We start from the raw sequence: 27,145 nt of genomic DNA, 5'->3' as shown, positions 1-27,145 counted from the left end.
CCACCACCCGGCAGTTTACAATATAAAAACACAAAATACATAACACAACAACAACAAATATTTAACCAAGCATGCGTGACACAATATAATCAAGGCTTTTGCTGAATGTGGGCCTTGCTGTCTGTCACGGCATGTGTTGTATGAGCTTCATTGCATGTTATGGATTATTTGTATGTTGGCCTATGGAACGCATCAGTCTCAAAAGCATTTTAATGTTTTCCAGTCTGCTTTTGACTTAATTCAAGGTGGTGGTTTTAAAAGTCTCCTTTCTAAATGTCTTAGGGATAGATTACTGCAAGGGCCACCTCTTTCCATGTGAACATGCCCAACTATGGAGATCTTAATTTATTCATTTCCATAAAATTTATATACTGCTTGATTGTAAAAAAACAACCCCCCCCAATCTCAGAGTGGGTCTCTGCACTGAGTGTGGCAATGTGAGATATGACTCAGGACAGGAGCTTGGTTTCATCTCTCTTATCTTTTTGGTGCCAGGTATGGTGGCCAGGGGAAGTGAGAGCTGGACCATAAAGAAGGCTGATCGCCGAAGAATTGATGCTTTTGAATTATGGTGCTGGAGGAGACTCTTGAGAGTCCCATGGACTGCAAGAAGATCAAACCTCTCCATTCTGAAGGAAATCAGCCCTGAGTGCTCACTGGAAGGACAGATCCTGAAGCTAAGGCTCCAATACTTTGGCCACCTCATGAGAAGAGAAGACTCCCTGGAAAAGACCCTGATGTTGGGAAAGATGGAGGGCACAAGGCGAAGGGGACGGCAGAGGATGAGATGGTTGGACAGTGTTCTCGAAGCTACCAGCATGAGTTTGACCAAACTGTAGGAGGCAGTGGAAGACAGGAGTGCCTGGCGTGCTCTGGTCCAGGGGGTCACGAAGAGTCGGACACGACTAAACAACAACATGGTGGCCAGGCAAATAAAGGAGTTAGGTATCCTGTGCCTTTGCTACATGCACAGAAGAGGCACACCTGCTGAAATCCACTCCTCTACACACTCTCAAGGTGCAAGAGACCAGCTGTCCTCTTCTATACCTCCCCCCCCCAGGTGGTTCAGGATGTTTAGTTTAGTTCAGGGATGGGTCAGGCCCAGAGGGGAAAAATAGGTGAGACAAAAGATGCGATGCTTGACTTTGTACATTCAAGTCGTGCAAAATTCAGGGCTTTCTACATTCACATCTCTCTGCCCAGGCATGAAAGTACAGTGGTACCTTGGGTTACATACACTTCAGGTTACAGACTCCACTAACCGAGAAATATTACCTCTGGTTAAGAACTTTGCTTCAGGATGAGAACAGAAATCGCACAGCGGCAGTGGGAGGCCCCATTAGCTAAAGTGGTGCTTCAGGTTAAGAACAGTTTCAGGTTAAGAATGAACCTCCAGAATGAATTAAGTACATAACCAGAGGTATCACTGTAAAGATGGTCAGATCATGGGGCATGGTAGGTGTCAGGGAACTGACATCGGAGCTAGAGGCGGAGGGAAGGCTCTCAAATGATGCTGGAGAAGGGCCCAGCAGGGAGAGAGGCAGCTCCGCAGATGGGGAAGCCAATCAGCGCAACACCAGGGATATAGAGGGGCTGATGGGGGAATCGGTGAGAGGGCTCCAGGACTCTTCACTGGACACCAGCGGGGAGAGCATGGGTCCTCCGCTACCCACGCCCACCCTGCGCAGAAGACTTCCGCACAGAGAGAGTAGGAGGAGACTGGGTGTCAAACAACTTTTATGTTGGAAAAGATTTAAGAAACGCCCACTGACGGATTCTGCTAGCGACTGAGGCAGCCACGAAGTGAAGGGCTGCCCAGACTGAAAGGTTTAGCAAGGCAACAAAGCCTGGAGAGGCGGCAACTTACGCACGAGCAACCCATACACATTACAGTAGGGATCCTGAGGGCCAAGCAGCGGGGCACCCATGGGGCGGTTTTCCAACCACCTACACCTCCTCCATGGCTGGTTCCCTTAAAACATTTGAAACTCACAGCACCAGGAGCACTCCAAATGGGTGCATAATAAATCACATGCAATAATTATTAGGTTTCAACCTTCCCTTTTATATAATTGGAGATTTCTCGCTGTGCACCAGTAACATATTGCAAGCAGTGCATTTAAAGGGACAGGTGAGGTCGGAGAGAGTATAAATCAAAGGCACACTTTTGCAGTTAAGATGATAGATTTATTTTTAAGGAAATAATTGCATTGCATTCACGCATAAAATAAAATCATTTCGGCCCAAGAGAAGATGGAAACTGATAGAAATCCTAGTTAATCTAGGCCTGGGTCATAATGGGCAGGAGAAAACAAACAAGTGAACCAGGGAAGGAGGTGCATTTGGTGTGCAGCGAGAGTGGGGAACTTGGTGACACACCTCTGGTGTGTAACATCCTTTCAGATGTTGTTGGATTCCAACTCTCCTTAGTGCCAGCAAACATGCCCAACAGCAGGGATAGTTCAACACCATTTCAAAGGCACACACTTCCCGTCCGTGGTGTGTAGAGGTTTGCCCAGCCAGTATGTGAAACATTTTGTAAACTGTATATGCTTTGCGTGTTTCTTTGTTCTTAGTGTTCTGTGCTTATAGTTAAAAATGAGTGAAGTGTCTCCTTCTTTTGGAAGGTCCCTGGAGTATGCATCAGTAGCAACAACCTCAGCTGCCCTCCCAGGATGTGGTGTTGGGAATCAAGCCTTTATCAGGAGAAACTGGCCACTCTCCAGGCACCTGGCTTGATCTCCCGAAGACCTCCCTGTCTGCATTCCCCGGCAGGATATAGGCTAGGTCGACGATAGGCGATCCTTCTCAGCGTGAGAAGAACACCCCCCCTCTTTCCTGCCCCCCCCGGGCAGGGGAAAGAGATAGACAGAAACGTATTTACATGCCTTTATTTCTGTCTTTGCAGCGTTACATAAAAACACGTCTGCTCTCTTCAAACTCCAACAGCCGAGAGACAAACTCCTTCTGTACTTCCTGTACAGCTCATATTACACTCTGAGCTAATTCCGGTGCTTCGCACTGCGAATAGACTGTCCCTCTGTTTCCCACGGAACAGTCCCAACATTCCCATTATGTTTTGCTTTCAAGCTAGCAGCAGCTCGCGGCCGCATTGCTTCTATATCGTAACATGTGGCTCAGGAAGGTGTCAAGGGCTGCTTCTTCCACCTCCACCTCCTCCCCAATTCTCCTCCTCCTCCTCTTCCTCCTCCTCCTCCACTTCTTTCGTTTCTCCTGTGCTTTAAACTGTGACCAAATGTGTAGAACTGAAGCAAACTGGAAACTGATAGAAATCATAGGTAATCTAGACAGGTGGTGGTGGGGGGACACACCAGGACAGGAGGTGCTGTGTTTCTGCACATCAGTCTGATGCTTGTGCTCCTGACTGTGATTTTAGTTCATGCCCTGTGACAGCACTGGCAGGGCCAATCGCTTCCAGCGCCATTAATGGCAGCTCCAACCTGTCTCACACTGCGGAGCATCATTTCCCAGGAATATCCGTGTGAACTCCTTGCATGTGTGGGAGGGTAACAGTCATTTGGTACCAATGATGTTTACTTTCTGTCCTTGCCTGTTATATCTCAATGATGATAGGACTAGCTTGAAGCCACGCTAAACAGAAAAATGCTTACCATCTTGGCTCTACTATAGGACTGGGCAACATAGAATAAGGTGGAGAGATTTGATGGTGAGTGTCTGTGAGTGGGCTCTTTTGCTAAAAACATCCCATTATTTCTTGAGTTACAGTTCCCTTTAATGTTGTCAACTACCATGAAGATATTAAATATGAATATATGTATGATGAATTACATATATCTAAGATGCTTCTAGTAGCCTTTAAATTTTGTTGGATAAAATACACTTTTTAAAATGGGAATTGATTTTGATATCTTCCAAAGATTTAGGTTAAAAGCTTATTCAGAGTTTTGATACTATTGATGGTCGCTATTAAAAATGATCAATAACCATGTTTCTTGATAGGAAACATCACCGTTTGACATGATACAGATGCAAGTGAGATAAATGTATTAAATTTCAGTGTAAAAATCATTTATTTTACACTGAATTCTAATAGATTTATCTAGCATTCCTTTGTATCATATTGACTGAAGATTGAGAAGACTGTTAATTCTTACCATGTGGTAATAAACCATAAGACTGCATTAGTGATGGGAAAATATTTTATTTACAAGGAGATTCAGGATGAGGTATGGATTAGCTGACAGACAACAATTCAGAAATTCACGTACCTTCATGACCATAGCAGTCTAAAAATAAATGCTGAAGTAATGTGGAAAAATATATTTGAGCAAAATAGTACTGCTCAGACCAGTACCCAATTATCCTGCTTATGACAGGGGAGGGGAGTTATATGTATGGGCAAACATATAGATGATTACAGCAGCAGTCATTAATTAATAGCAGTGCAAAGCCAGAAAATATTAGTTTAGACCCATTTTGTCACCAGTTACTTTATCCTCTTAACAGTTCTGAGTAAGCAAGGATAGCCATGCTTTACAAAGACTTGCCTTTTAAAGGATCTATTTCCCCCCTCTCTTATATTGTACAAGCCTTTGACAGTGAAGTCTGATGCCCAGGGAGTAGGGATCATAAAGGAGTTGTATCTAAACCTCTATAATTTTTATATAGGTGGGTTTTTTTTAAGGTTTGTATCCATCAAAGCCATCTTGTTAGTGCAAGAACTTTTACTTCTGTGTTTGCTGACTGGGAACAGTTGTGGACCACAGGTATGAAGTTTACGGCATGTAATGCCTTGAGAGAGAATATTATGAAAATGATTTACAGGTGGTACATGACCCCAGTCAAGCTTGCCCGATAATAAATGTTGGAAATGTAAAGAAACTGAAGGTACATTCTTTCACCTTTGGTGGACGTGCCCAAGGATTAAGGCTTTCTGGGAAATGATATATAATGAACTGAAAAAGGTATTTAAATATACCTTCTTGAAGAAACCAGAGGCCTTCCTCCTGGGCATAGTCGGCCAATTGGTGCTAAAGAAGGATAGAACTTTTTTTATGTACGCTACAACAGCAGCAAGAATACTTATTGCAAAGTATTGGAAGACACAGGATTTACCCACTCTGGAAGAATGGCAGATGAAGCTGATGGATTATATGGAACTGGCAGAAATGACTGGCAGAATCCGAGACCAGGGTGTAGAGTCGGTGGAAGAAGATTGGAAGAAATTTAAAGACTATCTACAGAAATATTGTAAAATTAATGAATGTTAGAATGATGTTGGATAGAAATTAAGTGGTTTCCAGCTGTAATGCTTTAAGGGAATATAAAAAATGGGTTGTTAATGGGGAAAAATCTAATGTTATTATTTTAAGACCAAAGATTAGGATAAACAAAGAGGGTAAGGATTTGCTGAGCCAACAAATTGAACTGGAATACAAAAAAGGGAGGTATGAGGAGGTCCGGGAAACAAGCTAAGGAAAATAAGTAATAGAAAAATGGAGTGGTTTTTTTAATAATTTTTATTTTGTTTTTGTTTTTTCATTTTGTATTGTAATATCTTAAAAAAAATCTTAATAAATATTTTATATAAAAAAAGAACTTTTACTTCTGGATCATCTGGAACTATCTGCTTGCATGGACTTTATTTAGAGCCTCTCTGTCTCGCCCCCCCCCCGCCCAGTTAGGAGCATGTTTGACCCTGGATTGTGCTGGCTCTTCTGCTATTCTCTGGACCACTCTTCTAGGCTGCCAGGCTCTGTCCCAAGCTCCACCCAAATGCACACGCCTTTCTTTATCTTCACTGATGAAATGTTGGAGGTTATTGTCTTAAGATGTGCATGTTGAATGCTTTTGGGGCAAGCCTACTAACTTTGAGGTGTGCTTGCAAACACCTGTATCATTGCAAGTTCATGGGCCAGGGAGCAACAGCTGACTGCAGGTTCTTGCTGTTCCAGGTAGGCTAGTGTGATAAGCATGCTGGCCACTGTCAAACGGCTCATAGCCAGTGCTTTTTTCCTTGAAAAATGGGTGTCAGTACTCACCATGAGCGCCACACTTTTTAACAAAAAAAGAGAGAGGTGCCAGTATGGCATACATTTGAATATCTGCTAAAAATAAGCACTGGTCATAGCTCTGTCTTCTTGCAGGGCATTATGGAGTGTCATTGGAACTTTATAAAAACAGCTTTTCTCTATCCTCACCTATGTGCTATTGGGAAAGACTAATGATTTTTTTAAAAGGACAAGGACTGTGGATCCCTGTTCTGCCAGTTCATCAAGCTTGTTTAATTATACTTCTCAATATCATTCCATTTTTTTAAATGAACAAGATAGGACTTAGTTGAAACCCCGAAGCACCTTTTAGCTGTACTGTATATATAATCCGTTGTTTAGGGTCTTTGAGCCAATTTACCTACCACATTACACTCTAAGCTGAATTTAATTATATGATTGAGATTTCAGGCATAAAGGACTTTTGCTGAAAATGGTATTTTTTCCTGGCCATGGCAGTTGTAAACAAACTGAAGGGGTAATATGGATTTGTTCTGCTTTCGTGAACAAATATTCATCTGATACAATACCTTACTTTCAAAAATACAGAATTCTGCAGTCTCCTATCAAGATCAGAGTGTGAACACTGCTCAGACCATCTTTACCTGGGGGTGCAAGGGTGCAGGGCACCTGGGGGCTGAATTCTGGGGGGCGCCAGGCACCCGCCGCTGAAGCCGCCTAAGCTCTTAACTATCTACCTGTTATGAAATAATAAATAATTTTGATCAAGCTAGAAAAACAAAATACATATATACCTAGGTATCACCGAAATGTATACCTACTGTTTCACTAAAGGACTTTCGACTTTGTGCACTCATTTACCAATGGCGGCGCTTAACTCAGCTATGGCGCTTGTCATTCTCAACGGTGCCGTGAATGTGAAATTAACTCTTACATCATAATAAAAGTTAATTTGGAGGCTAAACTAAATTTGGGGGCGCTAGGCGGATCTTTGCACCTCGGCGGCGCATATGCTAAAGACTGCGCTGACAGTGCTTTTAAGAAAATAACCATCACCACCAACAAAACAAATAGAATAATCAGTGGTGGCTCATACTGGTGATCTAGTGGCAAAAAAACTTACTACTGGGTCGTTTGAATTTGATATATCTTTTTGATCTCTGACGCATCTGGTTTGAATCCAGAGCAAATCTATTGTAGTCAGGGGAATTGTGTGAGCCACAACCTCAGTCGCTTTCTCACTTAGATTTTATTTATATTAGCTAATCTGTTAAGAAATGGGAAATTATTAGGGATGGACCAACGACCTCAATATTTGCCTAGAGGCTTAGATGCTGAGTTCAAGCCTTAAAGGCAACAGTATGTGTTTCAGAGTTATTACGGAAATACTGGGATTGCTATTATCTCTGATCGGGCCTGTGAAAAGCTTGCAAAATACCTGTGGAGCTGCATGGATTGGCACAGCCTTTGGTGAATACCTGCCTTTTAAAATGTTTATCCAGGCAGTACTGTTTTGGAATTTTGCCACTTCACGTGATGCAGAGTAACTCAATATAACTCCTGAAACAAGTGGGGGCATGATGCAAATATTAACTAGAAAAGTGTGTTACGTAGGGCAGAATAAGGTCAGTCAACAGGGGCAGGCATCTTAAATAACCGAACCAGATTATTAAGCATGAGTGTTCTTTGTAAATGGACTCTATAAACAGATTACTATCTAGCCGTGGAAGCAGTGTATTTAATTGCAGGGATTAAATACTTAATGGGTTTTCAAAACCACTTAATCTGGACATTACCAAGGCAGTGGTAGCCAAAATGGTGCACTTGAGATGTTGCTGGACTACAACTCCCATCACCCCTGAACATTGGCCATGCTGGCTAGGGATGATAGGAATTGGAGACACCTGGCCTTAGTGGCCCAGTGTCTTTTATAAGCTTCATGTGCTATGGTCATTCCTGGATAGGGACAACCTGACCACTGTAGTTCACTGTACTCTACATCAAGATTGGATTACGCCTACACACTCTATGTAGGGTTGCCCTTGGCTCTAGCCTGGAAGCTTCAGCTCTTGCAGAATGCTAGACTGGTGATGGGAACATGCTAGTATTAAGAGATGACTCTAGTGTTAAAGATCTGCACTGCTTTCCTTTCTGCTACCAGACCAGGTTCTAGATTTGTGCCTTATTTATTTATTGCACTTCTATTCCACCATTTTGTCCAAAGAGCTCAAGCTGGATTACATGACTATGCCCGCCCCTGCCATGGGCAATGCTATGCACATCATTCAACCAAGGGGTGTTGCCATGTGAGCGAAGAGCCCGATTTGGCCAGAGGTCCCCCTTGCATGGAAAATCTTTACATATATAGTAATGTGTGCACACAGAACCCCTTCACAGGACAGCCCAAAGTACAGATGGGCTAACCTGCCTTCACCCATGATGCCTTTGAGAATGCCTCTTGCCAGAGACAATTCACTACCAGTGACCTAGGGGATGTCACCCCGGGCACAATTTTTGAGGGGGCACGAGTCAGGCGACCACATACAGGTGCCCCCAGCGTGGTACTAATAGCAGTGTACTTGTGCTGGTCCCGGGGTGGGGGTGGGGTTACTGTGCGGCGTGGTCTGAGTCCGGTCCTAGGTCGAGGGTATGGAGGCTGTCCGTCAAGGGTGAAGCGGGGTCCAAGGCAAGAAGCCGGGCGTGGTCAGGAACTCTGGAACTCTGGAAGAGCAGGACAGGGTGCTGGCAAGAACAGGTTACCAACGATGTTGCTCCCACAACCTGGGCCTGGGCTGACTGGCCTTTATCTCCTCTGAGGCATAGGGCGGTCCCTGCCCACAGGTGACTTGCCTCTCCTGGCCTTAAGGCGAGCACTCCTCCTCAGAGAACTTAGTTCCCTCCACCTCTCTGCCCTGAGCCTCTGCAGCTCCGGAGAGGCTGGAGGGTTACTGGACCCAGAGGCAACCTCACCTTCCCCTGACAGGGCTGGGAGAGGAGCACCTGCAGGCAATGGGTCCTCGATCACCTCCAGAGCCAGAGCGGATTCAGCTGGTGTCTGCTCCTGAGGATCCGGCACAGGTGAGGGCCCTTCATGTTCATGCCCCAGCCCCGGCTCAGCCGGCCCTGGAGGCGGGGACTCCTGTGCAGGCTGGGATTCCTCAGGATTCCCAGGCCATCACAGTACTAGAATAAGCAAAGATCACCAGTGTTGAAGCAATGATTCTTCAACATCAACTTCGCTGGACTGGTCATGTTGTGCAGATGCCTGATGATCGTCTTCCAAAGCAACTACTCCATTCCGAACTTAAAAATGGAAAGCTTAATGCTGGTGGTCAACAAAAAAGGTTTAAAGACTGTCTCAAGGCAAATCTAAAAAAATGTAGTATGAACACCGTACGACTGGGATACACTGGCCTGCGAGTGCTCCAGTTGGAGAACAGCCTTGACCAAAGGCGTCATAGACTTTGAAGACACTCGAACTCAGGATGCAAGGGAGAAACGTGCTAAGAGGAAGGCACACTTGGCAAATCCACACCGTGATCAACTCCTGCCCAGAAACCAATGTCCCCACTGTGGAAGGATGTGTGGGTCCAGAATTGGCCTCCACAGTCACTTACAGATTCATTGTTAAAACCGTGTTTATGGAAGACAATCTTACTCGGCTACGAGTGATCGCCAGAGAGACGGCTTGTGCTCTTCTCCACCAGCGTCAGGGGGATTTGGCTGTTGGGGCTCCCCTCTCTACGGGTGGGCAGGAGGCTCAACATGGCCCCACTTTACTCCAGTGGAAGTAGTGTCCTGTCTGGGCTTTTTGGAGTCCCCAGGGTGCCCCCACAACAGGCTCTTTTGCTAAGCCGTAGCTGTGGGGAGGCAAGCTGTGCCTGGCCAGGCCTTTGTGGCTGGGGTGTTGGCAGCACCTCCTTCTCCTTGTGGCTAAGGGACGCCTGCGTGTGCCAGTCCGGGGAAGGAGGGGGAGGGCGCTGGCATCACCCCCCAGCAAGGGAGGAAGTGGGAACGCTTGGCACACCTCCCTGCCTGTACCTCCCCCAGGTAAGGGCAAAGCATGAGGCCCCCTTCATGTACTGAGTTTGGGAATAATGGGGGGAAAGTCACATTGTTTTACTTTTTACTCATCATAAGAGGTTGTGCAAACCCACCTTAATTACTCAGTAGCATAATTTACTCTTGGCTTTGGTAAGCTGAAACATCCATAGCCAAGAAAATGCAGAATCCGTGCAAAAGCCGAAAATGATGAACATGAAAACTGTAAATTATAAACTTGAATGAATATCTCCTATTCCTTACCTCTCCCCCCACTATCACATGAGTCATACTGGGTGTATCAGTTAATTACCTTAGATTGCCCTTCATGTTCAAACAGCTACCTTCTGAAGCTGTCTTCTATCAAGCAGCAACTGCCAATGCGATGACCTATATCGCACAGCTAGGTGACCTCTTCCAGTTGAGAGACTGCAAAGTCGTTCCCTGCTTGTAGGACTAGGAAGTGTGACCACAGTAATTAGCAGGGGGGTGTTGGGAGCTGGGTGCAGCACATTTAACGCTGGGCAGATTCTTGGCGGCACTTGACCTTGGAGTGTCAAGAGTGAAGATTGTAGGACAGGAGTTTCGGAAAGGGAGAGGCCTTTCTGGTTTTTGTTGAAAGAGACTGGCAGTGCTGAGCTTGGTGGCAGGTTGGAAATGATAGTTCTGACCCTCGCAGGAAGCCTCACTAAAAGGGGCTGTTGACAAATGGAGCCATACGAGTTAAAGGGGACCAAATTTCCTGCTTCAGTGAAAGTTAATGTTCCTAATGTTACAAAGGAAGCAAGTGTTACAACGCTTGTTCTCCCCAGGTTGCAGTGATATAATTGCTAGCAGTTGTACAATTTATGGGGGAGAAATGTGCAATGCAGTTAAGGAGGATAAAGGTGAACAGTGGGGGAAATTATGCTCTCTAAGTACCCATCTACTGTACTATCTAAATGTTGCCTCCAAGGCAAATGCTAGCTTTCACCTCCGCCCCCTTTAGTGTGCTGTGCTTGTATTAGTCACACCCATTTATTTCTGGCATAATTTGTGTGCTATTTCAAACTTGGCAAGAGTGCAGGTGTTGCTTCCAACATTTGGTCCTGCTTCAGAAGTTTCTATGAATATGAATGCCTGAAGTTTTTACAGGCTTATGGTATCACTATAGCAACATGTTAGGAGCTTGCAGGTTTAAGGCAAAAATCTGTAAATTGAACTCTTAGTCAATGGGATGCATGTTGCTGGCTTCTTTTGAATATCTATAATCTAGTTTGATTTGTTTTGAGTTACTGGAGATAAAAAAAATTCTTTGTTTGAGGAACCCAAATGAAGCTTGGGTGTCCTTATCTGAGACCCTCAATTCACAGTGAGGTCAATTAGTGTTGAGGTCCCTCAGAAAGTAGTGCATTATTGAACCAAAAGCAACAATGACTATTATATGTAAAGTATAATAAACCTGTATGAAATACCATCGTCTAGGCAGTCAATGAAGAACATAAAATGATTCAAATGCTTTCTTCCTTTTTCTTTTTCCAGGTGCTTTTTAAAGATAAAAAGGGGGGAAAACAGAGATTGATATCTGAAATGAGCCTTTTTGTTGTTGTTGAAGGCCCTGCCACAGCAGAGATCCTGTTCCAAATTTGACAGGTGGGCAAAACCATGCATCTGTCAATCACCTGACATTACAGTGACATCAGGGGACAAGCTTTTCTGGAAAATAAAACAAAACATGCATTCAATGCACCCTCCAAGAGACTTGTTCCAGGATTATGAAGTAGTTTCTACTGAAACCTCTGCTAAAACAGATTTTCAAGACAAACCCCTTCACGATCCTGGAGCAAGGCATGCTTTCACCACTCATCAACTGATGGTTTTAGGGAGCATGCCTCGCTTCAGCAAAGGAACAGTTGGGAGCTCACTTTAAGATCCTGATTGTTGATTTATTGCCACATCTATACCTGCCCCACACCTGATGTCACACCTGATGCCAGGTGTGGCACAGGTAGATTTGGTTGGCCTGGTGGGTCAAAGTTGGTTCATTGGCCAGAGGTTACCCACTCCTGGTCCACCATAAGGCTTTGCAGAATAAAGTCCTTTGAAAATATAAATGGATAAATAATGATAACAAACATTTTATTATTTGTACCCTCTCATTTGGCTGGGTTGCCCCAGCCACTCTGGGTGGCTTCAAACAAATATAAAAGCATAATAAAACATAAAAAAACCTTCCCTGTACAGGGCTGCCTTCAGATGTCTTCTGAAAGTTGTATAGTTATTTATCTCATTGACATCTGACACGGAAGCCACCCTCTTTTACTTGACAAAGACTTTCTGAGCATCATGGTCCATGTAAGAGCTGGACCTTGAAAAGAGGGGGGAGGAAGACTGATGCCATCTTGGCACAGCATCACCCAATAGCTGCACACAAACACACACCCTATTCTATTTTAGAATCATTAGAGACAGAGTACTGGTTTTTTCCAGGTGCGCAGCCTGGGAGTCATTTTGGACTCACAGCTGTCCATGGAGGCACAGGTCAATTCTGTGTCCAGGGCAGCTATATACCAGCTCCATCTGGTACGCAGGCTGAGACCCTACCTGCCCTCAGACTGTCTTGCCAAAGTGGTGCATGCTCTGGTTATCTCCCGCTTGGACTACTGCAATGCGCTCTACGTGGGGCTACCTTTGAAGGTGACCCGGAAACTACAACTAATCCAGAATGCGGCAGCTAGACTGGTGACCGGGAGCGGCTGCTGAGACCACATAACACCGGTCTTGAAAGACCTACACTGGCTCCCAGTATGTTTCCGAGCACAGTTCAAAGTGTTGGTGCTGACCTTTAAAGCCCTAAACGGCCTCGGTCCAGTATATCTGTGAAGGAGCATCTCCACCCCCATTGTTCTACCCGGACACTGAGGTCCAGCACCGAGGGCCTTCTGGCGGTTCCCTCATTGCGAGAAGCCAAGTTACAGGGAACCAGGCAGAGGGCCTTCCCGGTAGTGGCACCCTCCCTGTGGAATGCCCTCCCACCAGATGTCAAAGAGAACAACAACTATCCGACTTTTAGAAGACATCTGAAGGCAGCCCTGTTTAGGGAAGCTTTTAATGTTTGATGTATTACGGTATTTTAGTACTGTATTTTGTTTGAAGCCACCCAGAGTGGCTGGGGAAGCCCAGCCAGATGGGCGAGGTATAAATTTATTATTATTATTATTATTATTATTATTATTATTATTATTATTATTTATTATTCCCCTATGTAGCCCTCGCACAATCTAGATTTTTTTTTGTCTGAAGAGTGAATCTTGAGAAATTGCTTTCATTCTGAAAATAAAAGGTCATTGCAGATTGATTCTGTGGTACCCCACAGTGTGGAAACAGATGAAGGTGGTCCCGCAATGCGCATTGTTGGTGGGGTGGACCCACACCTGCCCAGTGAAATTGTGCGTGGACATATAGCAAGCTTGCAATTGCTCCTTCTTTCCTTCTGGGGCTGTGCTAGAGGAGAGGCTTAATCAAGGGAAGGATTTTCAAACGTGTACCAAGCAACCATGGCAGGATCTAGAATCAACCTAGATTGAAGGCAACATGTTCAGGACGAGCATGAAGAATTCCAGATTGAGAAAATTGCATTTTTGTGTTACAAACAGGCTAGTGCAGGCTTCCTCAACCTCGGCTCTCCAGATGTTTTGGGACTACAACTCCCATCATCCCTGACCACTGGTCCTGCTAGCTAGGGATCATGGGAGTTGCAGGCCAAAAACATCTGGAGGGCAGAGGTTGAGGAAGCCTGGGTTGGTGTGTCTGTAGCCTTATGCTTCATGCACCCTGTATCTTTAAGGGCATTTCCCCCTAAAGGTATTCTGGGCACTATCATTTGCTAAGGGTCGCTGGGAACTGCAACTGCATGAGCCCTAAACTACAGGGCCCAGAATTCTTTGAGGGGAAAATGTGCTTAAGGGTATACAGTGGTACCTCGGGTTAAGTACTTAATTCGTTCCAGAGGTCTGTTCTTAACCTGAAACTGTTCTTAACCTGAAGCACCACTTTAGCTAATGGGGCCTCCCGCTGCCGCCACGCCGCCGGAGCACGATTTCTGTTCTCATCCTGAAGCAAAGTTCTTAACCTGTAACACTATTTCTGGGTTAGCGGAGTCTGTAACCTGAAGCGTCTGTAACCTGAAATGTATGTAACCCGAGGTATCACTGTAGTTTGTATGCAGTCATAGTCTTTCCCACTGCTAAGCAGCAGAGAAGGTTTGCTAATTTGCCACCCAGAAGTTACAAGGTCTGAAGCTATTCCTCTTTAACATAGTCTCTCTGTGGTGGTCGAATGATTACAAACTGCCGTTGTGTAGCTCAGTGTGTGTTGCATTGTGGTTTCGGTAATTCTTGTGGCTTTCACCTCTGGAACACAGTGGAATGATCTCTGGCAACACAATCCTCTGCTTTCTTCCCTCCCTTCCCCCTGTTAATTCCTCAAACAGCCTGGAAGGAGCCCCGCATTAAAATCTAGCTCCCTAGGAAGTATTTATCTACAATAAATGTTCATCCCAGATGATCCTCATGGGCCCAAGAAACGTACACTTTTCAACTGCTCCACTGGATGTCACTGTAAGTCTCTACAGAAATCCGACTAGAGAGACACGCAGAGAAGCTTGTTTGGATATGCAAATTCCAGGAGGTTTGCTGGACTCTTAAGAGTATTTTTGTAGTCAAGGTTTCCACCGCCTTTCAGCCTTTTTGTAGCTACCGGTGCAAATGCCTAATTATGCAGAGGAAGAAAAATAAAAGGGAATTAGTATTCTGGCTAATTTAGTGTTCACACTTAGTTAGAAACCCAACAGAAGCAACAGCTACTTTAAGCCTTCTGTGTAGTTACTGGTCAGAACAGTTTTGCCTTCCCCCCCATTCCACCCCCCCAAAAAACCCACCTTCTCTTTAGTACTAAATCAGAACAAATGGCAACCTGCAGAAAACCCAATTCGGTGCTCCAGGTCAAAAGCCAAAATAAATTTGCTGTCCAGGCACATTGTACATTTGTCTTCACTTAAAAACATCTCACACGTGACTCAAGTCTCTTCCTCAACATTGCGAATGCAGTTTGGGAGGCCCATTGGCCCACATTCAGAATAAAAAAATCCAAGAAACAAGGAGTTAAAATAATAAATGAGGCATTGCGCATCAGTCCTGTTACAAGATCAGTCTGGCTTTGGCGTATGCTTGCTCTTCCTTCATGATGTTGTTGTTGTTTAGTTGTTTAGTCATGTCCGACTCTTTGTGACCCCCTGGACCAGAGCACGCCAGGCACTTCTGTCTTCCACTGCCTCCCGCAGTTTGGTCAAACTCATGCTGGTAGCTTCGAGAACACTGTCCCACCATCTCGTCCTCTGTCGTCCCCTTCTCCTTGTGCCCTCCATCTTTCCCAACATCAAGGTCTTTTCCAGGGAGTCTTCTCTTCTCATGAGGTGGCCAAAGTATTGGAGCCTCAGCTTCACGAGCTGTCCTTCCATTGAGCACTCATGTGCAATCTGGATATTTATTAAATGAGCAATGCCTCTCTCTTAAGAGTCAACTCCTAGGTCCCTTCACCACCCCTAAAATATTTGAGGGGGGCACCTCCCCAAATTGATGGGCATTGTCATTCCATTACCTGCCCCCTCCAATATTTTATTCAAGTTGGCACCCCTGGGTATTGCTCAGGGTTTAGAATGTTGCCAGAGTCCAGGGAGCCCCTGAAGTAAGTAAGTAAATTTTAATTTATACCCCACCCTCCCCAACCAAGACCAGGCTCAGGGCAGCTAACATCAAATATCAAATACATTAAAACACAATCAAACAATTGATTAAAATACAGCTTAAAAATTAGAATCAGGAGAAAATTAAATGACTGCCCACGAATTACAACCATAGGGGTCGGGAACCTCAAATATTCACCAGGGCCAGCTTTCCATGTTGGTCCCACATGAGCCGATAAAAGGGACAAAGACTTACAGGGTCCCATAGAGGGGGGTCAAACTGGGCCCGGACTGAAGGCCAGGTGGAACACCTTCGTCTTGCAGGCCCTGCGGAAGGATGTCAAGTCCCGCAGGGCCCTAGTCTCCAGCGATAGAGCGTTCCACCAGGCTGGGGCCAGTGCCGAAAAGGCCTTGGCCCTGGTTGAGGCCAGTTTAACCTCCTTGAGGCCCAGGACCTCCAAGATATTATTATTTGCAGACCGTAAGGTCCTCCACGGGGCATACCAGGAGAGGCGGTCCTGTAAGTACGAGGGTCCTAGGCCATATAGGGCTTTCAAGGTTAAAACCAGCACCTTGTTCTCCACTGGGAGCCAGTGTAGCTGGTACAGCACTGGATGAATGTGGTCCCATGGCAAGGACCCCGTAAGGAGCCTCGTAAGGAGCGATATAATCTTCATGGCTTTTCTTGATTCGAGTTCTGAAGATCCTTTACTGGATTCTCTGGATATTCTGTGGAAACTAGAGGGCCAATTGAGGAGCCACCTGACAGTTTACGGTATTTGGAAGCTGAGTTCCGTGTTAATCTTCGGTTCAGAATCTTCAAATTCTGAATCTTGATCTTGGGACAAATGGTTGATGTAGGGTCACTGGGCAAAGCGCCCTTGCTGGTTCCCTCAGCACTGAAGGGTTCACTGCATACCCTTGTGGGCTTAATACTGGATAATAGGTTGTGCAGCAGCAGTGTGGACAGGAGTACTGAGTGGCCACAGGGAACCGGCAAGCTGCCATGTTACACCTCCCCCCCCCGCAAAAAAATGCTCTTGAGTATCATTGCTTCAAAATAATGCTACACTAAAAAGGTAAAGGTACCCCTGCCCGTACGGGCCAGTCTTGACAGACTCTAGGGTTGTGCGCTCATCTCACTCTAGAGGCCGGGAGCCAGCGCTGTCCGCAGACACTTCCGGGTCACGTGGCCAGCGTGACGAAGCTGCTCTGGCGAACTGGCACCAGAGCAGCACATGGAAACGCCGTTTACCTTCCCACTATAAAGCGGTACCTATTTATCTATTTGCACTTAAGGGTGCTTTTGAACTGCTAGGTGGGCAGGAGCTGGGACCGAACGACGGGAGCTCACTCCGCCATGGGGATTCGAACCGCCGACCATGCGATCGGCAAATCCTAGGCGCTGAGGTTTTACCCACAGCGCCCCCCGCGCCCCCTAGGGAGCGGTTAAAATGTAGCTGCAGGTGTGTGGTGCTGGGAAGTGATGATAATAATATTGATGATAATGATAAAATGATAAAAAAGGATGGATCCTGCCCAGGCTCTTGTATTTACCTGCTGATGAAGTATGTTGATGTGGTGAGGTTTCTGCAACAACATGAGCAGCTGTAAACACGGGGAGAGGGGATATTTTTCTTCAGACGTGTTTACTATCCAGTTTGGCGGGGGGCAGGGTAGGGAGGCAGCAAAGGCTCGTCTCAGAATAGTTGCAGCGAGCCACATTGTAGATGACAAACTGGGGCCAATCTGGAGATTACGTTGCTACCGTTGCTCTGAAAACGTGATCTGATCTGAAGAGAACTTGCATGTGGGTTCTGGGATCTGAAGGAAGTCAAGAGTGTGGTGGAAACTCTTGTTCTAAACCCAGCAACAGCACTTATGTATGCAAATCACTTTGCAGCTTCAAAGCACTTTACAAGCATCAACTAATCCTCATAAAACCTTTGATACAGTGAACAAGGTATTATTATCCTCCATTTACAAATAGGAAAATGGAAACGAAGTTCTTAAATATGTTCCCTAAGGCCCAGGAGGCTGGATTAGAAAGCCTGATATTTTGGCTCTCTATCCTTTTCTTAGTTTGTACCTGCAGAGCTAAGATTCAAGACATTAGCTTCAGAAGGTAGTTGGCAATTGGTGCGGCCAAAGAGAATCATAAGACCCAGAAACCTTATTCAGAAGATGGTGGGCATATTATTGCCTGCGCTGGCCACGGGGAACTTACTTGGCCAGCTTCACTGGCTTCCAGATAATTTCTGGGTACATTTGGCAAGTTGGGGCAGGCAGGGTAGTATTGCTCACCTGGCTTCTCAACACAGGAGTGTCGCTACCAGTTACTTGAGGGGGTGAGGCAGTGGGGAGCTCGGTGTGGGTGTGGTTCTGGGAGCATCGCCCACAGGAATCTTGACACTGCCTCATCCCTCCTTCTCTCAGCAACCTGCAGCAATTTTCGGCATTTGAGAACCAGATGAGCAACACTGTCCGCCACTGCCTGGAAGGTCCTATTTGGCCCCAGGCTTGACTTACCTACCACTGCTTTAAAGGTTTTAAAAACAGTCCAGAAACATACTAGGTAAAGGTAAAGGGACCCCTGACCATTAGGTCCAGTCGTGACCGACTCTGGGGTTGAGGCGCTCATCTCGCTTTATTGGCCGAGGGAGCCGTCATACAGCTTCCAGGTCATGTGGCCAGCATGACTAAGCCGCTTCTGGTGAACCACGGAAACGCCGTTTACCTTCCCGCCGGAGCGGTACCTACTTATCTACTTGCACTTTGATGTGCTTTCGAACTGCTAGGTTGGCAGGAGCTGGGACCGAGCAACGGGAGCTCACCCTGTTGCGGGGATTCAAACCGTCGACCTTCTGATCGGCAAGTCCTAGGCTCTGTGGTTTAACCCAGAGCGTCACCCGCATCCCCAGAAACATACTTCCAGCCAGCAAAACTGAATGAAGATGGTATAAGGTGATCTGATCTGCTGGTCTTGTCCAAAGCCTTGGGGGACTAATATTATGGACCACCTTCAGGCTCTTCACTACTTTTTCATAGTAATGCAACTTAGAAATGACCAGAATGTGAATGAGAGTGGTGAGGTTGGATTTCTGCATGAACAGAAGCAATCCTGTGATATGTCAGTTATTGATTCGACCTGTTATGTTTTAAGCTTGGACTTTTTCCTTTTTTCTTTTTTGAGGCGGGGGGGGGGGACTTGGTGCTGTTGAGCCAACTTTGGTTCACTAGCAACTAAGCTTTCTGGGTAAACCAAAGGCCCCTGGGAATTTAGCATTCTTGTGTAGTAATTGCAGGCTGCCCTGTGGATTTATAGCCCTTATTTTCGTGCTAGTATTGAGGTTTCAAGGATAACCACCCATTCCTCACTAGTAACATCTTGCTGCTCGGCTGCTCACAAGTTCTCATCTCCTAACTAGTTCTGGAAAGTTCCAGCCATCTGCCTTTGATTGGCTGGGGGACAAGTTACGTATAAACATCTTTACCTTGTACATCCTTTGCCACTTGCCAGCCTCTTGTGAGAGTAAAAGTCATTGTCTTGGTCATTTCTGCTGGCCTTTTTTTTGGCCCGATTTTCTGGAGCTGAGTTCAAAGGGCCTTCTCGGTAGTGGCACCCACCCTGTGGAACTCTCCCCCCCCCCAGCAGACGTCAAGGAAATAAACAACTACCTGGCTTTTAGAAAACATCTGAAGGCAGCCCTATTAAGGGAAGTTTTTTAATGTTTGATGTTTTATCGAGTTTTTAATATTCTGTTGGGAGCCACCCAGAGTGGCTGGGGAGACCTGGCCAGATGGGCAGGGCATAAGTAATTTTATTATTATTATTATTATTATTATTATTATTATTATTATTATTATTATTATTCAAAGACCAGTTCATTAAGCCACTAATCTCAGGGCTGGGGGTGGGCAGAAAATGGTGGAAAATGGTATTCAGTCCTAAGCTAGTATTTTCCTTCTTATTTTATTGGGGTGTGCTTGTGCTGTGATCCAAATGTTCCGAATCCTAATTTGGCTTATTTTTTACATATTTATCTCTGCACTAAATTACAGGATCTTGTATTGTTGCTCTTTTACTATCTTAAATATATTGTTCTCTTATATTTTGTGTGAGTTATTGGAAAAAGTGCCTTAATCCTAATTATAGTGTTTTGGGGAGAGAGTGCTAAAGTGCCTCTCATCCACCGGAAGACCCTTAAAGTGAATTTCCCAAAATTGGACTCATATTGGTATGTTAATCTAGAACCAGGATTGTTTCCAGGATGTGAAGCTGCTGTTTTGAGGGCGTAAAACACCTCCTCCACAATTGTTATATTCCAAAATATCCTTTTAATGTGTGACCACAACCGCCTCATGCTTACTTAAACTTATTGACAGCCCCTAGTAATTTGTACTAGGATGTCAAAGTCATGATACAGAATGTGCAAAAGTACAAGTTTTAATCAGCCCTCATTGCCGGTGGATTTTTCTGCATGGTATGTTCAAAATTACATCTGTTCGTGGTGGAGCTTTCTGGATTTCAGCAAAGGCTTCTAACTGCTTGTTTGCATTATACTTTTAAAGTGCTTTCAAAATTATGAAAATATGCAGGATCCTAAATAAATCCTTTCGCATCAAAGGGTACGGAGTGGTAAGGATGACTGAAAACAAAGAATTTGGCAATCTGAAGTGGCTTAGTCTCTCTCTCTCTCTGTGTTTTTAAGGGGCTAACAAAATCCATCAAAGCCATTAAAGCATAAACTCACGGATTTTGTAAAAAGTGAGAGTGGAATTTTGTTTATCATGGTGTGGAAGAGCCTTTGCAAACGCAGTTCAAATGAGGGTGGAACGAAAGCTTGCCCAACTGCCGTTTTTAGCAGAGTCTTATTGCAGTGAAAGGGGGCAAAAATTGCTTGCTGTGATACCAATTAGAAGAACAAGAAGCATGACGTTGCAAATCTCCAGCATTAAAGATGTAAATCCAAAACCCAAGGGTGCCTGAAACTCAAGCCAAAGTTGGAAGAGAGAACACATCAAGCGATAAGAAGAGGCAGGATTCAAACGCCGTGCCCTGATTATCTCCCTGGCTTTGTGCTGTTGACCATACCAGGCCAAGAGAAGCAATGTAGGCTAAAGAAGCCTTGTAGGTCTGGAGTTACAGCTTTACAGAGATTGAGAATTTTGCTTCATGACAAACTACAAAGGCTACAATAATGGCAGACCATGTAAGCAAGAGCAGATGTGAGAAGAAATAATAGGGATTTTAGCATTAGTGGAATCTAATGCATCCTTTCTCCCTCTCCCATATGATATATATACCAAAAGTTTACATCAATAGAAAAATCATAACGTATATAACTGCACATATGGTACATTATTGCACATGTGGTAGCTTCTCAGTCCCAATTCACACTTTTTTGATGTGGTAATGCGGTCACTATGCAACATCATTTTCATGTGGGGAGGCATTTGTGTGTAGTAATCTCCATATGACAAATCCAAAGTTACCACATTGGGGGCGGGGAGAAGGCTTGAAAAGTAATCTTTATCTTAGTTTTCATATGGGGAAGTTTTTTCCCTTTCTTATTTCAGATTTTGGGTTTTTGTCCCCCCCCCCCATGGAGGGTACTATTTCATACAGATGTCTCTTCATTTCTGACGTTATGTGGTATAGTCACCATGGGAAGACTTTACCACATATAAAACAAAAAGAAATGGGTTTGATTTTATTTCTAACATGAAAAAGTAACCACAGGGTAACCCCCAGCCAGATTTATATTAAACCACATTTCAGTGCAGGTTTCTTTTTTTACAGTATTTTTTTTAAATGTAGCACCAGCTTAAAGCTAAAATTATGTTCTTCCACCTGATAGTGATAGGATTCCGACTATCAGATTTGACTATCTGTCCCTATTCCTAAAATGAAACAGTGGGAAATATTTCCTCCTTGTTTCTGCTTTGTGAAAATGCAATACCAGTATCTCTGGGGTTGAGGAATGAAAGAGGGGGAGAGAAAATATGCAACTTGCCTACAGTTAGTGCCTGTGCAGTTCTCACTATATATATATTAAAAAACCAAATGTACTGATAGGGATAAGAAAAGGAGGCTAATGAAAACCTGAAATCATGCCCAAACATCCTTATAAGGATTGCCAAAGAATAATGTTATAAATTTGTGGGTGTCAGACACCCGTAATTCCTGGATTTAGCAAGTGTTAGAATGTAATCATTGCTTGGAGAGTCAGGCCCTTAATAGCTGGATTCAGCTCCCTGTGTTCAGGAAATCACCTGAGAGATGGGCCATTAGCAGAGAACAAACACAGGGAGATGAGCCAGCTAGCAAATGGAGGAAGCCCCTCCCTGGGATCTAAGACTGATAGTCAGAAGGCAATGCCAGAGTGCATGTTAGGAAGAAGTTTTAGGATTTCAGTTGGCTGTGGCATGATCAAAGGGAAGAGGGGCAGTCAGTTAAACACAGCAAGCTACTCTGTCAGTAACTTCTGTACCATGTACTCATTTCAAATGTGTTTTGGGAACCACACATTATATATTTTTATTGTTGGCATTGTCAGGAGACAATGGAGGCATATGCCTTTGAGAATGAAGTAAAAATGTAGGCAAGTTATATATTTTTATAGTATGTGTGATGAAGGTAAAAATGAAAACTGTGAAGTATGAAGCCGCCCTGAGTAATCCCGAGTAACCTTGATGCATCTGGGGTTAGGGTGATTGAGTCACTATGACTCAATCTGAGCACCAGCCTCTACTCAAAGATGCTCAAAGAGGCTGATGAGACATATGACACCCCTTGAGATATTTGAAGATGGCTATCATATCTCCTCTTTTCCAGGCTAAACATACCCAGCTCTTTCAAGTGCTCATCATAAGGCTTAGTTTCCAGACCCTTGATCATATTGGTTGCTCTCCTCTGCACACCTTCCAGCTTGTCAACATCTTTCCTAAATTGTGGTGCCCAGAATTGGGCACAGGATTCCAGGTGTGGTCTGACTAAGACAGAATAGAGTGGTACTATTACAGTGGTGCCCCGCAAGACGAATGCCTCACAAGACGGAAAACTCGCTAGACAAAAGAGTTTTCCGTTTTGGAGGTGCTTCGCAAAACAAATCTCCTATGGGCTTGCTTCGCAAGACGACAATGTCTTGCGAGTTCCTGCGGGTTTTTCCCCCTCCCCCCTTTTTATAAGCCGCTAAGCCGCTTATCAGCTGATCCGATAAGCTGATAAGCCACTAATAGCGCTAATCCTCTAATCCGTCAATGGGCTTGCTTCGCAAGACAAAAAAACCGCTAGATGAAGAGAATCACAGAACGGATTATTTTCGTCTTGCGAGGCACCACTGTACTTCCCGTGACCTGGACACTATGCTTCTATTGATGCAGCCTAGAATAGCATTAAAAGTACTTCTTGTAAAGGACACACAACATCTCAGGGCTCTCCAAAACCAACAAATCCTATTTGGATATTCAAATTCCCCACACAATTAGGATTATATGCAGTGACTAGGATGGTGTGTACTTTATTGCTTTATTTATTGTTTTATTTGATGTGCTTTATTTATTGTTTATGGCTACTTTAGTAATTATGTAAATCTTTCATGTTGTAAGCTGCCTTGAGCATGGTTTTAACTATGGAAAGCCAGCATACAAATAAAATGATGATGATGATGATGATCCTAAACAGCATGAAGCAGAGGAGGCCCTGTTTGTACTGCAAGCATTCAGCTGTCCAACTGGGGTAGAACTGGTCCACATGTCTCCATTGTCTCTCATATGATTTTAAGATTAGGAAATGAAGGAAGACAGAACTTTAGTATGGGATATTCCAAAATTCTTAATGCATAGAGGGTGGAGACACTCCCTTATCAGTGTCAATAGAAGTCTTTGGCAGGAAATGTTCAAGTGCATTTTGTTCTAACTTGTTAGATCTCACGAACCAGACAAAATGGAAATGTTTGAGCTAAGGTGTCAGGGAACTGACATCGGAGCTAGAGGCCGAGGGAAGGCTCTCAAATGATGCTGGAGAAGGGCCCAGCAGGGAGAGAGGCAGCTCCGCAGATGGGGAAGCCAATCAGCGCAACACCAGGGATATAGAGGGGCTGATGGGGGAATTGGCGAGAGGGCTCCAGGACTCTTCACCAGACACCAGCATGGAGAGCACGGGTCCTCCGCTACCCACGCCCACCCTGCGCAGAAGACTTCCACGCAGAGAGAGTAGGAGGAGACTGGGTGTCAAACAACTTTTATGTTGGAAAAGATTTAAGAAACGCCCACTGACGGATTCTGCTAGCGACTGAGGCAGCCACGAAGTGCAGGGCTGTCCAGAGAGAAAGGTTTAACAAGGCAACATAGCCAGGAGAGGCGGCAACTTACGCATGAGCAACCCCATACCCATTACATAAGGTAACCAAGGGAGTGCCAAATGGAGGCAGATGGTGTTCTCTGGCAACATAGTTGTATTGGTAGTAGCAGTAATGATAATACTGTACTAGGATGAGAAGGAAGCTATCAGAAGTGCAGTGCTAATGAAGCCTGCAGTGCCAGAGAAAGAGCCCAGCAATCACACTATTTTGTAGGGATGTTTTTGTTGCTAGTAGGCACAAAACTGGGATGCGGTTGGTGCTGTGTGTTAAACCACAGAGCCTAGGGATTGCTGATCAGAAAGTCGGTGGTTCGAATCCCTGCAACAGGGTGAGCTCCCATTGCTCGGTCCCTGCTCCTGCCAACTTAGCAGTTTGAAAGCACATTAAAGCGCAAGTAGATAAATAGGTACCACTCCGGCGGGAAGGTAAACACCGTTTCCGTGTGCTGCTCTGGTTCACCAGAAGCGGCTTAGTCATGCTGGCCACATGACCCGGAAGCTGTATGCCCGCTCCCTCAGCCATTAAAGCGAGATGAGCGCCGCAACCCCAGAGTCGTCCACAACTGGACCTAACGGTCAGGGGTCCCTTTACCTAGGAACAAAACTGGTGATTATTTCTAAGTTGGGCTAAAAGGGCTAATCAGCGAAGTAGTGTGGTTAACTGATTTTGTAAGTTTAATGAAATTATAGTAGGTTTAAACTTTTGTCTAAATGTGAAAGAGAATTTCTAGCCATCTCTGAAAAGCACCAGTTGTGCAAGCGCTCTCTTGAGCCACCTCACCCAGACTGGCTCACTCTGAGGAAGGAGCGTTAAGCGGGGAAAAGTGAATGAAAACATTGAGAAGAAGCAGGGATCCACTGTAGGGAATTGGAAAAAGAAGTAACATAATCAGAATGACATGCAGACTAGATTAGGTGAGCTGAAGAATTCAAGACTGAGGCAAAAGGCAGGAAGACACTGCAAGAATGTTGTAACAGTCAATGCAAGAAATGATGAGAGGATGAAAAGACAGAAAAGGGTGGCTTTTATAACTAACCACATTCAAACTGTTTCAAACTGCTCATGCCTGGACCCCAGAAGTTTTATTTATTTCATATAATGAAATAAATTTAAAGAAGTTAACAATATATATATAAAATAATTGAATTGCCCGACACTTTCGTAATGCCTGCAAATATGTGCCTTTTCATCTTGCTTTTGTACAGAATAAATTTTGTTCACTTCGCTGGACGTTTAAAAGAATGTTCGACCTGGTCAAAATCAGCAACAGAGAGCCTAATTAACAATGTTCTCTGGAGCACAGTCAAATATTCCAGCTCAGTTATTCTTAGCTTGTTTGATAGTAAAAATGGCAGGATTCCTAGCTGAAGAGCCAAAACTGTCACTTATCAGTACTAACGGAGGTGAATTTATAGGCTGATTAACATTTCCTGTTTATCCTTTTTTGTAGTTGCATTTCTGGGGAGAGAAATCCCACTCCTACCCCAAAGGGTGTAATATATACACATTCTCCATGCTGACCGTTAGAGGGAGGAAGCAGTCAAGGTAAGAATTGCCTTTCTTGATTGTGTGTTTGTGTGTGGGGGGAGTACCTGTTGACAGCCGCCCCTCAATGCCTTGAGTCTTCTTTGGTGTCTCTTTCGCACAAAAAGGTATAATTGTGAGTCTCACCCTATTGTGGTTAACCCTTTGCATTCCTCCAGTTAAAACTAAGCAATATAATGCTTATTTCATAATAATATCTAGCATTTATGAATTGCATTTCAAGCGTTCAGAGCATTTCACATATATTATCACAACAATCCTTACAATCGTTTCATCAAGTGTGACAATTGCTGCACATGGAGAGTGCTGGATTGAGTGGGGACATACCTGAACTAGCTAGTGGGCATATGGCTGAGGTGAGAATATCACTAGCCGCTTCACCACTGTTTGGAGAGAAAGAGGAGGGTAGCCGGTTGGGCTGGGTTGTCCTTCTCTTTAGCATCTCCTCTCGAATGACACTATGTTGGGGGGGGGGAAGGTAACTCCGGAAGACACAAGATCTACCCACTCTGGAAGAATGGCAGATGAAGGTGATCGACTACATGGAACTGGCTGAGATGACCGGCAGAATTCGAGACCAGGGAGAAGAGTTGGTGAAAGAAGACTGGACGAACTTTAAAGATTACTTAAAGAAATATTATAAAATTAATGAATGTTAGAAAGATGTTGGATAGAAATTAAGTGGTTTCCAGCTGTAATGCTTTAGGAGATATGAAAAAAAGGATTATAAATGGGTAAAAATTTTATGGTAAGGATTTGCTGAACTAACAAACTGAACTGGAATACAAAGAAGGGAAGTATGAGGAGGTTGGAGGAAATAAGGGTATGGAAGTTATGTTATTGAAAATTAAGGTGTGTTCTTAACTGCTTATTATTTTGTATGTTTATTTTTTATTTTTTCTTATATTTAAAAATCTTTCTCAATAAATATCTTTAAAAAAAGAAAAAAGAAAAAGGTAACTCCATCTTTGGGCTCTGTGTTCATTTGTGCTGGGACCTCACCTGAGCAAAATGGTCTTCCTGGCTTTTTGATATGTTTCTGTATCTTCCTTGGCTCTGATTCGCTGGCTTTCTTCCTCAGTACTGACCCTCTAACAGCTGCCTGTTCCTCAGCCCTGACAGGATATTGACCATAATACCCCACTGATACGTCCAGGTTCAGAGGCAGAGGAGAACACCATGTGGGGCAGGGCCCTTATGCTCTGCTTGTGGCCTTGCTGGGAAATCTAACTGGCCATAACTGGAAACAGGAGATTGGACTAGGTGGACCTGATTCCTCAGTAGTGCTCTTCTTACGTTTTTATGGGTGAGCTGCATTTAGTCTTGCTTGGCTTATTACAAATCCTACAGTCTATAAATCATTTTAAAATTTACAAGAGTATATGCTCAGGATTTCTTATCAGTTAAGACCTAACCGATCTGTGTTGGATTCTCAAGCCTTATCAGAGGAAACTGGCCACTCTCCAGGCACCCGGCTT

The 27,145-nt window shown here is 44.5% G+C and overlaps 2 long non-coding RNA genes across 2 annotated transcripts in view; one reads left to right on the top strand and one right to left on the bottom strand.

Moving 5' to 3' along the window:
* LOC309528859 overlaps positions 1-27,145 on the bottom strand; it is a 414,370-nt gene that overhangs the window by 287,742 nt on the left and 99,483 nt on the right. The window lies entirely within an intron of this gene.
* On the top strand, positions 764-2,612 carry LOC309528880. The gene is made up of 2 exons (XR_014217953.1): positions 764-1,455; positions 1,894-2,612. It is a non-coding gene; the product is annotated as an uncharacterized lncRNA (long non-coding RNA).

Source organism: Podarcis vaucheri (genome assembly GCF_965113315.1).
Source record: "Podarcis vaucheri genome assembly, chromosome: 3".
NCBI classification, from domain to species: Eukaryota; Metazoa; Chordata; class Lepidosauria; order Squamata; family Lacertidae; genus Podarcis; species Podarcis vaucheri.
The sequence above is the reverse complement of the archived record's forward strand: the minus strand, read 5'-3'. Positions and strand labels throughout refer to the sequence as shown.